Raw genomic sequence first — 14,287 nt, 5'->3', positions numbered from 1 at the left:
GGGGTGGTGGCAGTCGCCAGGGAGAGAAAAGAATGAATGTTTTTCTTTTTTTCTTTTTCTTTTTTGTCCCAGCTGTCTGAAAAGCATAGCTCAAAGGTCAATGACCAGTTAATATTCAGCTGCCGAAAGAGAACAGTGCTTTGATCTTAGCAGAAAGTTACACAAACTGTGGACAGCAGACTTCTTAGGGAGAATTAAGAAGCAGCAGAGACAAGAGTCCATCTGGGAGGAACTGGAGGAACGTACCTGCTGAATCCCCTAGAACACCAAGTGGGGGTCCTCCATCCGCTTGGAGGGTGTGGGATTAGAGTCAGGTTTTCACAGGTGTTCCAAAGCCAACGACGGTGGGATTGTGGTGGTGTTGGGGGGCCTTTCCAAGTTATTCCAGCATGCTTCTGTGTTGCCTTTTGGACCCATGCTGGACTGCGGTGGTAAAGTCTCTGGCTCGACCGTGGCCGCTGGCACACGGCACTTGGTTTGATACACCCTGAGCACAAGGAGGTGTGTTGGAAAGAGCTCCTGCCTGGGTCTAGCTCCGGCCCTGCCGTTACGGGTGTGCTGCCCTGAGCCTGTTTTTGTCATTTACAACATAAAAGGGTTGGACTGGATTAATTCTAAACATCTACTCCAGCTGTAAAAGGCTACGATTCCATGACACTTCAATATTTTCACTTCCTATGTGTGATACTTCACAGAGAAAGCTCGATGAAGCAAATTAAACTTGGACAGAGAATGACAATGACGATAAACAACAATATGGTACTGATCGGCGCCAGACACGGTGTTAAGTGCTCTGCATGTGTTACATCATTTCATCCTCACAGCAGTCATTTGAAACAGGTGGCGCTGTGTGAGGTGAGGGACGTTGGCTAAATCTGCTGTGGCCACCACGTCACAGTACGTGCAGGTCAGATCTTTAGGCTGCGCACCTTAAACTTGTGCATTTCTGTATGTCAGTTATATCCCATTAAACTGGAAGAAAGGAATAGGTAATATTATTATCTGCATTTTGCACATGAGGAAACTGAGGCATGTAAGCTTATGGGGTGGGTATTGTGTACAGCCAGTGATGGGCTGCTAGCCTGTGGCAGGGGATGGAAGGGTCCAGCGTGGCTGGCAGCAACCCCATGACTGGGCCTGGGCACATGTGGCCAAAGGAATCTGGAAGGCAGATGGGTTAGGGCAGCACATCCCTTCAGGGTCATTGCAGGTGGCCTGAGCCTGAGCCACACACCACCATGGCGCAAAGTGCAGCTCTGGAGAGCAAACTTGCAGCCCCCATCTCCTAACCCTGCTTCCCCACTGTGTCTGATGGCTCTGGTGGCCCCACATCAGTGTGTGTGTGTGTGTGTGTGTGTGTGTGTGTGTGTCGGGTGGGGGTCATCTCAGGTGGTCCCCCTCCCAGAGTCCTAGGTGACGCTCTCAGCAGCCTCCTGGTCACATGGAACCAAGCACCCCCCTCCCTTCCTGCTTCCTCCCAGCACCTCCCACAGCCCCTCGAGACCAGGAGAGGCAGGTTCCAACCTCTCACTTCACTTTTCATGTCCTCCTGTCCCGAAGGCCAAGCCCATGGGCAGCAAAGGGATCTTCCCTGCTCAGTGGAAGAACCCTCTGGGCTGGGTCCCCAGACACTGGTCCTTGAGCTTCTTGGGAGGGGTGATCTGCCACGTGGGTGGGTGCCTGCGAGGTCATACTGGGTGTGCCAACAATGCCAGGCTCTCGGCCCCCTTTTCTGGCCACTTCTCATGGTTGTGTGTGTGGGGAGCTGACCGAGCAGTGAGGTAACATGTTCCCCCAGGGAAAGAGCAGGCTCACTGTGAGAGAGGTGCCTCTGACCCTCAGTGTTGCTTGGCCAAGACACAGCCCCTCTCGCCCCTTCCCTGGTGTTTCCTGTGAGCACCTGCTGAGGCCAGAGCAGAATTGGGGGGTGGGAGGGCTGATGCACAACATTGGTCTCTTTTCTCATTGTAGGCAGCTTGAATCAGTGGCTGCTGGAAGCCTGAGCTCGTGTAAAACGGGGGGCTGTCTGTTTCCAGAAACAACCAGCTATTTATTGGCTTCCTGGATCCAGATAATCTGATTTGAGATTTGCTGCGAGTGCCAGCATAGCAGTGGGAGGGGGGTGATACTATTAGCCATCCCGACCGCAGTTCAAAGCTCGGAGGATTAATGATTTGTGCCGGGGTTGTAGACACTCCCTTGTGACAGGGGAGATGAAGAATCACACAGTGAGGCGCAGGGAGGCCCTGGAGGGGCTGGCCGGACCCACTGCCCCAGTTTTGGAGACGAAGGCACTGCACCAAGAGAATGACCTCAACCTGCCCCCTGCCCTTGAGAAGGGCTAAAACTCGGCCCAGGCTCGCTGGGGAGGCTTCCCCTGGCACGTGACTGTGCCCTAGGCGGACGAACTGACCGTGCCTTAGGCACACGGGCCACACAGAAAGCAAGGCAGTGTCCCAGGAAGAGCGAAAAGCCTAGATAAGTACGGGACTGTGTTCAAACCCCACAAAACGTGGAGGGAGGTGTGCCTGCCGCAAGAGCTGAAAGGTGAGGGTAGATACCACTGGGGTTTAGGGAGGTCGGGAATCCTCCCCAGCCCTGTTTTAAAGTGGACTTCTGGGAGGGCTCCCTTCCACCACAGCTGTAAAAACTAGGTCAAAACAGCCGACTTCCAACGGTGGAAGCTGTTAGAGAGCCGGTACTTGGTAGCCCTACCTACTGACATTTTGTGAAAATGTTTTAAATTTTATGAAAAATTCAAAGAAAAATTAGCCTGAAAGTCAAGAATAGTAAGCATTCTTCTCCAAACTTTTTAATTTTCTAGAACATGGGGCCACTTTCCAAGAAATCCCATGTTGTCGCTATTAGAAGAGAGTACATGCGTTTTTCTTTAGTTAATCTCAGAGAAGGGGACAGTCTGAGCCCTTTCCCACCACTGATATGAGTGTCCTTTCTAATGGAAGTGCGTTGAAAAGTGCCGTTTCTGTTTATGTGAAGTTGAAACGCACTCGTTCGATGAACAGGTAGATGTTCATGGTGCGCTTACTCTGGGCCAGGCACTGTGCTCTAGTGCCCAAGACAAATAAGATTTTTGCCCTTGTTGGGAAGACAGACAATAATAACACAGGAAACACTTAAGCAGACAATAACTCTGTAGATAATTGACGAAGGTAGGAAGACAACGCCAAAAGGCAGTAAAGACTGCTGTGGTTGGGGTGAGCGCTACTGCAGGCGGGGCGCGGCGGGAGGGCCGGTCTGGAGGGGAGAGCTGAGCCGAGCGAGGCCTTTGGTACAGAGAGAAGCCGTGGTATGAACGGCGGTAGCGCTGTCAGTGCAAGGAGACAGCAAACAGAGAAGGCTCTGCAGTGGGAACTACGCTGTGAAATTTCTTTTGAATTTAGTCTTGATTAGATTTTTATTTATTTATTTTATTTATTTTTATTCATCTCCACTGGGAAAAATGTTTTTAAACTAAAAAAACTATCTAAATACTTCTAAGAATTAACTTCTATGAGTTTCTCAGCTATGTTCTGTTATGTATGTTAAATCAAAATATTATTTCAGGTGCTTACAAAATCCTAATATACATTACAGCAGTGATAAATATGTTTAAGAAAACTCTGTCTTTCTACTTTATTTTTAAACTGTGATAATCCAAACTGGCTATAGTAATCTGGTAAGTACTTGTGAATACAAAATAATATGCCTGATCAACAGCTATTTGTCTTCAAAACTTTTAAAATTTTATTTTTTAAAAGATTTTATTTATTTATTTATAGAGAGAGGGGAAGGGAGGGAGAAAGAGAGGGAGAGAAACATCAGTGAGTGGTTGTCTCTCATGCGCCCCCTACTGGGGACCTGGTCTGCAACCCAGGCACGTGCCCTGACTGGGAATCAAACTGATGACACTTTGGTTTGCAGCCCACACTCAAGCCACTAGGCTATACCAGCCAGGGCTTGTCTTCAAAACTCTGATTAAATATTATCCCATTTGAGGAAGAAAGAAAGAAAAAGAGAGAGAGAGAGAGGGAGGTAGGGAGGGAAAAGAAAAGAAAAGAAAGAAGAGGAAGGAAGGGGGAAAAAGAAGAGGGAAGGGAAGGGGAGGGGAGGGGAGGGGAGGGGCCATGGTATGAACTACAGACAACACATTCCAGGCAGAGGAAGCAGCAAACAGAAGGAGAGGCTCTGAGGTGGGACGGCACTCAGTGTGTTCCAGGAGCTGAGAGAAGCCAGTGTGGCCAATGTCATAAAACCAGGAGAGTAGCAGGTGGGGAGGTTGGCGTGGAGGGGGGCAGTGTAGGTGACACCAGGGTGCTGTGGGCTAGGGGTGGAGCTGCTTTGGAAGGTTTTCTACAGGACGGTGACATGACCTGGCTGCCCTGTGGAAACTGTTTGTGCCCCAACTATGTTTTCGTGGAGAATGACAGAAGAGCAATCTATACATACATTTCTGGGTGAGGGTTTCCATTTTTTTTGGAAAAAAAAAGAAACAAGTCATGTTTTGTTTAATGGTAATTTTATTTATTAGCATTTAGCATTATTAGCATTTCTTCCATTGTGTGGAATTTTGCTTACATACCACAGTTCAGAGCATTATGCACTCAGAGACAACCTTTCCATATGCTTCCGGATTTGCCAGACTGTCTGAAATGGCTGGACTAATTGTAAGCTGAATCTTGTTCATGCATTTGTAAATTGATTTTTCCCCTACTGACCCACATATGGCTGTAGACCATTACATTTTAGTACTTTTGGATTCAATTTAACATCTATTATTTAGATACGTGGTTGAAATAATACATTGACACTCTCTCTGCATCCATTCATAAATTATAATATGGACAGAATTCTAGCATGCATATTTCCCACCTCCCTAGCTTCTCATTCCTACCCCCCACCCCCGCCTCTGCCCCTCCCTTCCCGACCACAGAGTTGCTTTCTCTGGACAATTGTCGGTACTTCTGGTGCTGGGAGCTTGTCTCTGTGAGTCTTTCTCCCTGGAGGCCAAGTGCTCTGAGGGCAGGACGGTGTTGGTCCAGCCCCAGCCTGTAGTCCCTCACACCCCACACCCCATTCTCACCCGCGGCCTCCACAGCATGTTGCTCATTGGAGGCATTCAGTTAAATACAAGCATGTTTCTGTGCATGCGTGTGTACAGTTTAGCTAGCCAAAGTAGTACTCACACTATTTTTCAATATGCCACTGGGTTAAGCGAAAATAATCCATTCCATGCTGCTGAGTCAGCCACAGTAAAAGCTGGTGCATTTTGAAGCGGTCAAGTGGAGGCCTGGGGTGAGTGTGTGTGTGTTTGTGTGTGTGTATCAGTGATGTGGTCATTAGAGGCAGAACTTGCAGAACAGAAGGTTCTCAGGAGCCTCTTCTTTTTACAGCAGCAAGCTTTTATATAATCCACTCTCCCTACAAGTAACTCTTTGCTTCGGTGTAAAAAAAAAAACCACTGCACTTTTGCAGCTCCTTGATTTTGTCAGAGTTTCTTTTGCTTTTTCCTTGGCAACTGCAGGCAGGACTTACTTTTGCAGCTCCTTGATTTTGTCAGAGTTTCTTTTGCTTTTTCCTTGGCAACTGCAGGCAGGACTTGATGTTCTGTGTCCTTCCCCGCAGACTTGGGTGTGAGTGATTTTCCATGTTTACTGCTTTGTAAATCATTGCTCAGGCTCGGAGGGAGGCGCTCCTGGAGGCACGGGTGGCATGTGCTTAATGCCGAAGGCAGAACAGACCACACATCTATCACTTCTGCGCTCTGCAGAGGGGGCTCAGCAACCTTCACTCTCCTCTGCCCTAGCTCCAGCCAACTGCCAGCCCTTTCAGTACCTGGCATGGAACCTTTACGGTTCGTTTTAGTATTTGAACATTAAAATAAGGTTGTCAAGTAAAATACAAGTCACCTCGTTGAATCTGAATGCCGGATAAACAACAAATAGTATTTTAGAATAACTATTGCATGGGAAATCCTTAAGGATTAAGACAGTTTTTGTTGTTTACCTGAAAGGCAAACTTGTGTTTTTATTTGCTGAATCTCGCAGCCCTAATGAAACCCCAGCACTGCTGGCTGATCCTCTCCCTCACTGAGTGGGGAGGCACTGAATGGAGCATTTCTCTTTTCCTCGAGGTCTTGTGCTGTGCCCACTGGTCTCTCCCCAAGAGGGGGAATCTCAGCCTGTGGCCCCCATGTGGTACTGGGAGGGGGCAATGGGGCTGGTCGCAGAGCAAACTGGGGCCACTGCTGGCTGGGAAGGGCTGCCCATAGTGGAACAGCTGCTGAAATTAAATAATAATAATAGTAATAAACAAAGCAAGTGGGAGAAGGAATCGAGGACGTTTTAGCTGTTACTGCTGTTGTGCATGTAGGTGGCCCAGCTGCCTGGCCCCAAGTGCGCCCAGGAGACCTCAGGGAACAGGCCTCGAGGGAACCAGGAAGAGGAGGGAGAGGGAGAGGCGTCCAGTGTCCCGGATCCACAGGGAGCCTCGGAGAGCGAGAACATGGAAGCCCTGCCCCTCGAAGCTGGCTCCAGGAGCCCATCTCAGATGGCAGGGAGGCAGGAGGCGAAGTTCCATCTGCCAGGGCTGCAAGCACAGGGCTATACATGGCCATGGGCACCACCCCCAGTCCCACGCCGGGAAGACTATGGCAGGGCGTGTGCTGCTGCTGGCAGCCAGGTCTCTTGGGAAGGAGAGTCTGGAAGGTGCTGTGACATCTGGGAAAGAATGTTTCCTAGGTCTCCTGGTGGCCGGCCCTTCCTGTCAAGCCAGCCAGCCAGGGAAGCTGGCCAACTGCAGGAGTGATGGTCGAAAGGGTAAGGAGGTTCTTCACCCATGGAGGTTGCACAGTGTGAATGCTGGCCAGAAACAAGAACTACTGGGTGACCTTGGGTACACAGATGCATTAATCTGCGCTTCGGTTTCCTCACTTGGAACAGGGTTGGTGTGAATGGTGGCCCTTCCAGCTCTGACCTCACTGTTCTGGAAACTGCTCCCAGTTGCGACAATGCTTCCCCGAAGTCACTCCAGGCATCTTTATCATCGAAGGAAGAACACGATGACAAGTTTTAAAAAAAGGGAAGCGAATTTGTTATTCCCTGCGTGATTATCAGCACTATTTCTCATCATCCAGCATCTGAAGGTCATTCTTCTTCCCAAAGGGTGTGTGGATCACACTCCGGGACTGTGATAAATGTTAAGAAACTGATGCTGAAGCAAAACAGAGGCACCTCTGTGTGATATCTATCTATCTATCTATCTATCTATCTACAAGGCGTCCATGGAGTCTGAAACCAGATCACTCTGCTTCACTTTCTTCTTCAGGTTGAAGATATTTGTGACAACATTCCGTTTATTCACTTATGTTTCTGGATTTTATGGACACCTTGTATAGTTACCTGGTTTTATACACATAAAATTATTGTATATCAGATAAAATGTTATACACACTATACTCATATATACTCTATATATGCACACAGGGTGGACTTAAGTAGGTTTACAGTTGTTCGTATGGAAAATAGTACAATAGTTAGTGAATAAGGAAGAATAAACTCTGTGCTCTGCATACTCACAGCTGTAAACCTACTTTTGCCCACTCCTGTATACAAGTACATACCTGCACACACAAGTGTATTCACATTTATGTAAAGGGAGTGCACAAAAGCAACCATGGCAAAAATGTTAACCAGTGAATCTAAAAATAGTCAAAGAAAGTATATGGCCCTGGCTGGTGTAGCTCAGTGGACTGAGCGTGGGCCTGGGAACCAAAGGGTCGAGGTTCAGTCCCCAGTCAGGGCACATGCCTGGGTTATGGGCCAGGTCCCCAGCAGGGGGCATGTGAGAGGCAACCACACATTGATGTTTCTCTCCCTTTCTCTCTCCTTCCCTTCCTCTCTCTCTAAAACTAAATAAATAAATGCCTTTAAAAAAAAGAAAAAGAAAGTGTATGTATTTCTAGGTGTCCTCAGGTAACTGCTATTTAAGTGGCCAAAGCATCGCAGTTGATAAGGGACAAATACCACATAATCGCACCTTTAACTAGAACATAATCAACAAAAGAAAAAAGCAGACAAAATATAATCAGAGTCAATGAAATGAAGAACAGTCCAATAGCCAGAGGGGAGGAGGGAGGAGACAGTGGGGAGAAGGGTTTTCAGGAATTGCTGTAAAGGACACATGGACAAAACCAAGGGGGAGGGTGGAAGCAAGGGAAGGGGGTGGGTTCGGCTGGGGTGGGGGAGAGGGGTGGGGAGAAAATACAGACAACTGTAATTGAACAACAATAAAATAATTTTAAAATAAAAACATTACAGTTGAATGAAGAATGAGCTTTTTAAACAATAAGATAAGAAGTGACTCGAATATTTATACTAGTGGTTATTAAGGGCATTAAGCCTAGAGATAGACTTGACTTTACATGAGTGCAAAGAACTTATGGGAAATATTTAGTGTTAATAAAACATTCTCTTTTCTAAAAGTAGGTGCTGAGGGATTATTTTTCAGCTTTGTTCATTTTAAACTGATAAGAACAGATACTACACTTGGTCTTAGCCAAAAGGCCGAGAAGCGATCATTTGAAAATTTTACATTTAATTTGACATTCTATTGACATTGCATTTCCATTTCTGCAGCAGATTCTAGGCAACAGTTGCAGGGACCCGTCCGTGGTTCACTCCTTCCAGGGCCACCCCGCCCCATGCAACATGGGTTTAGGCTCCGCTAATGCTCCTCATTTATTAGCTGCGCCTAACTACTTTTCATTGAAACTGAAGAGTCAACTCTGTTTCTTTGATTTTGATAAAATAATTCACCACATAAGATTATTTGAAATTTGGCTTGCCCTTAAGTTCTGTTCAATATTTGATCCTGCAATGTAGGGGTGGGAGGGACGTCTAAAATGTGGTCCTGGCTGTCAGTGAGCTCACACAGTCTTGGACACGGATTGTGTTCGTCTAAGGCCTGACTTGCTAGTTCTGGGGATAAAATGGGAAGCAGGTCTTTTTTCCCCTATAAAGGTGAGGATCTTTATGCCACCCCATGAAGTGCGGGTCAAACCCTGGTAAGCTTCAGTGCCAGCTCTTCTGGGTGGAGTGCCGAGCGTCCTCGGAGAAGAGCAGGAAGGAGGAGTGGTGCTGATGGCCAGAGGTCTCCTAGTGGTGCCCAGTGCGCACCCTGTTGCCTCGGGCTTCCCTGTGGAGAAAGTCAGGGGTCTCTCCTTGTACACTCGGTCAGTGGCGTGGCCCGGACCCACACCAAGGAGGGCCAGCTTGGAGGGCCTGGGCAGCTCAGTACACACCCTTCCCAGTCCTATTAGAAGTACACCTCACGTTTACATTTCAAACATAAAAGGGGGCCTAAGTTTAAGCTGCTATTTAGCAACCAGGTTCCACCTGCTAGCCTTTTGTCTCCATGCAGCTGGTGGACAGTCTGATGACTAAACAGAGAAAGTCTAAAGTCTTGGTGCTTTAGGGAAGGAGCAAGCTCCCGAAGGAAAGTATCAAGGACCTCTAGCAAGATGCAGCTATGTCAAAAAATAATGTAGTTCAAGACGAATGAAGTAAAGGCCAGATAGAAGTGCGAGGTCTGCCCTGGGGAGCCCAGAGAGAGGAACAGGGAAGGTTGATTCTGGAACAATCAGGCGAGGCTTCAGAAAGACAGAGTAGCTTTTGCGCCTGGTCCTGAGGGGTGGGAGAGATCGGCTCAGGCAAGTAATGGGGTAACAGGATTCCTGGACAAGGGAACAGCAGGAATCCCAAATGCTAGAAGGATCAAACGATGCTGGGAGGAAGCAATCTGCCAGACCCGGGGGCACGTCGCTCTGCAGGACACTACCCTGTCTCTTCAGCAAGGCAATGACCTGGAGAGGTGTTAGTGGAGGGAGGATTGGGTAGGTTTACACTATGTACTGCACCGCATTACCACCGGATTCTCTGCCCGCCCTCCCTCCTTCCCTCCCTCCCTTCACTCACTATGTGATAAGTGCTTGCGTGGCACTCACTACGTGCCAGGTGCTGGGGTAGTTAACCAACACTGGATTTTTTTTTATTAAAAGATTTTATTTCTTTTTAGAGAGAGGGGAAATGAAGGAGAAAGAGAGGGAGAAAAACATCAATTGGTTGCCTCTCACAGGCCCCCAACCAGGGACCTAGCCTACAGCCCGGACCTGTGCCCTGAGTGGGAACTGAAACAGCAACCTTTCGGTCCACAGTCCAGTGCTCAATCCACTGAGCTACACCAGCCAGGGCAGTACGGTGGATCTTAACCTTATAATGTCTCCAGTTGGTCCTCTTATTTCTATGTGTCTCCCACCACCTCCTCCACCGCCTTCTCTAACAAATGCCCAAGTGGTCTCTGTGGTCATCTCACTCTCTCCAATCTCATACAGTTTCCACAATCTGTAAAACTTCACCTGGAATCAGGAACTCCCACAGAGCCTGGACAGAGGTCCCCTGGTCACCGCCCCGTGTAGGAGGCCTGCTTGGGTGAGGGCACACTCGGACTTTACAGAAAAGGGCTTTGGGGAAGACAGCTCATGGACAAAAATGACAAGATATGTGGCAAAGGCTCTGGGGAGACATGGCACTTTTTGGGGGGAGTTGTTCTCAGTGCTTACAGTGTAAAAAGGAGGCAGGCAGACATCAAACCAAAAATCACACAGGTCGTTACTTAATGTCACCGTGTAAGCGCTCCTGTGTGAAGGGCAATGCTTGTATCATGAGAGGGTTTGTACCAGGGAACTCTAACAGAGTCTGGAGTCCAAGAAGACTTCCCTGATGATAAACCTGAGAACCAAGTAGGAGCTCAAGGAGGGCTCGCGTGGGGGACGGCTGTTGGGCAGGCTGGAAAAAACGTTTTGGGCCCAAGTGATGTGGGCAGAGGCCTGGAGACGAGGGTAGGGGGAGCTTTAGAGAAACGGAAAAGCCTGGAGCCTCCGGATGGCCTCTAAGGCGGAGCCCCACGGCGACCTTTGCGTTTCAGAAACCACCCCCTGGCTGGAGTGTGGGAACCATGAAGGCAGGTAGAAGGCGGTCAAGAAGCCAGTTCACGTGCTGTTCTAGCAGATCCCTGGGAGTGTCGAGGTGAGCGCTATGGCTGTGACAGGGTGGACAGGGAGGAGGGAGCAGACTTTACGGCTATTTAGGGGCCGGACTCAGCTGTGCTGAATGACCAACGCGTTAGATGTGGGAAGTGAGGAGAAGGGAGTCAAAAAAACGACTCCCGGTTTGTGCATGGAGCGATGGTTGGACGGTGAAATGGAACGGGGAAGATCAGAGTCGCTGGGTGGAGAGGGCTAGGGGGCGCCGATGAGTTTCACTTCGGACACACTTACCTTGAAGTGCCTGTGGAGACCTCCATTAGGCAGCTGGATGTGAGTGCACAGTGCCTGAAAGATTTCAAAGCTGGAGTTACAGAGAAAGGAAACGTCGGCTTGTAGGGAGAGGTGGCTGCTTTGACAACTGATAGCTCACACAGGGACAGTGAACTGGGGAAAAAGACAAGAGGTTCCAGGACCACATGGTGGGGAACACAGGTATTTAAGAAGTGAATATAGAAAGAAGGAGACAGAACTGAGGGAAGGGTGACCAGAGAGGTAGAAGAACAGAAGAAAGAATGTGCTGGGTAGTCTGCATTTGCCCTTCCAAGTCTGCTTTCTACCCTTTGTCACCCAGCCCTGGAAGGCTGGCCTGGAAGAGGCTGACCTCTGCCGACTTCCCTCTGGCTTTGGGGGCTCAGCCACTGGGGGGCACTGTAGTAAGCCTGGAGTTGAGGAGAGAGGGAGGCTGGGTGGTTATTCTCGGGGCTTCCTCCTGCTGAACTGTGGCTCTTTCGTGGCTCTGTTCCTCTGCCCAACACCACAGCTCCTGCTGAGCACCCAGGGCTGCGCTTCCTTTTGTCTCTTCAGGCCTATGGATAAGAAAGGCTTTTCCCCTTGACCTTGATGGTTTCCCTTAGTCCTGTCCAGATCTGGCCCAATGGTTCCTTCATTCAGCTCTCCCTGTTGTCCCTGTTCATTGCTGTCTGTGTCCTGCTGGGGTCCTCACCTTTACAGTTACATAACAAAGCCACAGAAGCAGGGCATCAAGTAGGAGTGACCTACAGTGTCAGATGCTGGGGAGGTTGTGCTTGAAGTCCATGGTATGTGGAACGTAGAGGTGGTTGAGGGTGTCTGCTGGTGCAGGTTAAAGGAACAGTGAACTGAAACCTGACCTCCGTGCCCTGAAGAGGCAATGGAGAGTCATTGACCAGTCCTGCAAGGTGCTTAGCTATGGACGAGAGAACAAGGGGGTATTTTGAGGGAGCTACAGGGTGGTGTTTTCTTTCATTTTAATGTTGAAGAGACTTGAGCCTGCTTTTAGCCTGCGGGAAAGAGCCAATAAATAGGGAAGGCTTGGAAGTGCAGGAATGGGAAATATGAATGGACCTGTGCCCGGAGCAAGAGCAGGCAGGAGGAACTGACCTTGACCACAGAACTCTGACTTCTTAGAGTGGAAGAAAGGAATGAGATAGGTATGAATAGTAAAACATTCACTGCTACAGGGTAGGGGAGTGAGGAAGTTTCTTTCTGATAGCCTACATTTTCTCAGTGAAAGTTCAAGGACAGGGAAACTTCAAAATAGTGATTTTGAATGGGGAGGGGGATTGATCAGGGACCAGTGAAGGCCTCAGAAATTTGCTGAAGTAACTGAATACATAACTGACATAAATGAGGTAAACAAGACTATAGAGTGTGTGGTGAAGTGGAAATGTTATGAGATCCAGTGGGAAAGGTAGGATGTAAGATTGCTTGGGTGAGGGCAAGGAGAAGTACTAAGGACCACAAGGAAGCCTTAAAGAAATCTAGGTGATGGATAAGGAACACGCCTTATCTGGGGGTGAACGGTAGAGCTACTGAAGAGCTAGCTCCTGGAAGACCAGTGGCGCTGTCTACAGTTGGAGTCGGGGACCCTTAAGGCCTTTTCTCAAACTCAATGGTTTTCCACCTTCATCTACCCTAAATATACACTGTAAGTAAAAGACAAGCTGCTTTTGATGCAAACCCCAGTCTGATGGGTTTGGCTGGACCCGTCCTGATGGCCGTACCAAATGTCCCCCTGTCTCTACAGGCAGGAACTTCCACTCCTGGAGCTTAGTGGCTCCCCAGAGACAGGCCGGAAATGAAGAATCAGAGACAAGTCGAAGTTTAACTAGCCTCGCCATGTGGGTGCGGTGATATTATTGACCAAGAAAAAGAATAAGAGGAATCATGATTGCAAAGGAAAATGAATATTTTTGGTCCCAGGAAGACCTACTGAATTTGGGCAATTGGGGTTGAGAATGTGAATCGAGGACATGGCGGGGAGGTTGGGCCTCACTGTGCAGGTCTGGGCGTTGTCTGCGCAGAGCGGGCCCTGAGGCCGTGCGGTCCAAGGACAGGACAGAGGGGAGATGGAGCCTGAGAACCGAGCCCTGAGGAATGTGCTGTGAGAGGACCAGCAGAGGAGGGCAGGGCAGACCAGGAGGGGGCGTCAGAGAAGCGGGGCGGTAACCGGAAGAACACAGCTCCTGAGAGCCCCAATGGGCTAGTAGGGCCAAGGGAGGGATGGGCAAGAATAACGGTGGAGTCCCTTTTTCTTTTACAAAAAACATCCCTTTTGTTTTGGAAAACTGATTTTTAAATATGTTTTTAAAAGATTTTCTTTCTTTATTTTTAGAGAGAGGAGAAGGTAGGGAGAAAAAGAGGGAGAGAAACACTGATGTGTGAGAGAAGCATTGATTGGCTGTTGCCTCTTGTACACTGGGGACCAGGCCCACAACCCAGGCGTGGGCCCCGACCAGGAATCGAACTGGTGACCTATCGGTTTGTGGGATGACACCCAACCAACTGAGCCACACCAGCCAGGATGAAAACTGATTTTTAATTTATACTTTGTTCTATAAAATGGTCCAAACTTTTAACACAACTTATTAACAACATTTAGAAGTTCTTTTAATCCCTCCGGTTTTGCAGTTTCATGATCAGCCTCCCAAAAGCTGTGCTGTTCTCTGCAGAATTTGTTGACGTCTGTTCAGCCATCCTACCTAAGTGCTTCACTCTGTACAGAAAATGTTACTAGCGTTCCCTCTGATTTTCCAGTTGAACATCCTTATCTTTGTCATAGCAGAGCTGGTTCTCACCTACGCAGTCAGCTCCCATTGGGTTGCTCTGGGTCTACATTTGAGGGTAAAAGTTAGAGTGATCTTTTTTCGTTTTTTTTTTTATTTTTAAAAAAGATTTTAGTTATTTTTGAAGAGAGCGGTAGGGAGG

At 48.5% G+C, this 14,287-nt stretch overlaps 1 long non-coding RNA gene and 1 pseudogene across 1 annotated transcript; both read right to left on the bottom strand.

The window, feature by feature from the left end:
- Positions 1–1,929: 1,929 nt before the first annotated feature.
- On the bottom strand, positions 1,930–7,480 carry LOC118978627 (uncharacterized). The gene is made up of 3 exons (XR_005064759.1): positions 6,937–7,480; positions 5,457–5,458; positions 1,930–2,474 (listed from the first exon to the last, which is right to left on the bottom strand). It is a non-coding gene; the product is annotated as an uncharacterized LOC118978627 (long non-coding RNA).
- Positions 7,481–8,398: 918 nt separating this feature from the next.
- Positions 8,399–8,573, bottom strand: LOC118978661 (uncharacterized; annotated as a pseudogene).
- Positions 8,574–14,287: the final 5,714 nt, after the last annotated feature.

The sequence above is a fragment of the Sturnira hondurensis genome, unplaced genomic scaffold (genome assembly GCF_014824575.4).
Source record: "Sturnira hondurensis isolate 20B ecotype Veracruz unplaced genomic scaffold, ASM1482457v3 Scaffold0022017, whole genome shotgun sequence".
Classification (NCBI taxonomy): domain Eukaryota; kingdom Metazoa; phylum Chordata; class Mammalia; order Chiroptera; family Phyllostomidae; genus Sturnira; species Sturnira hondurensis.
Note: the sequence above shows the minus strand (reverse complement) of the source record. Positions and strands in the feature narration are given on the sequence as shown.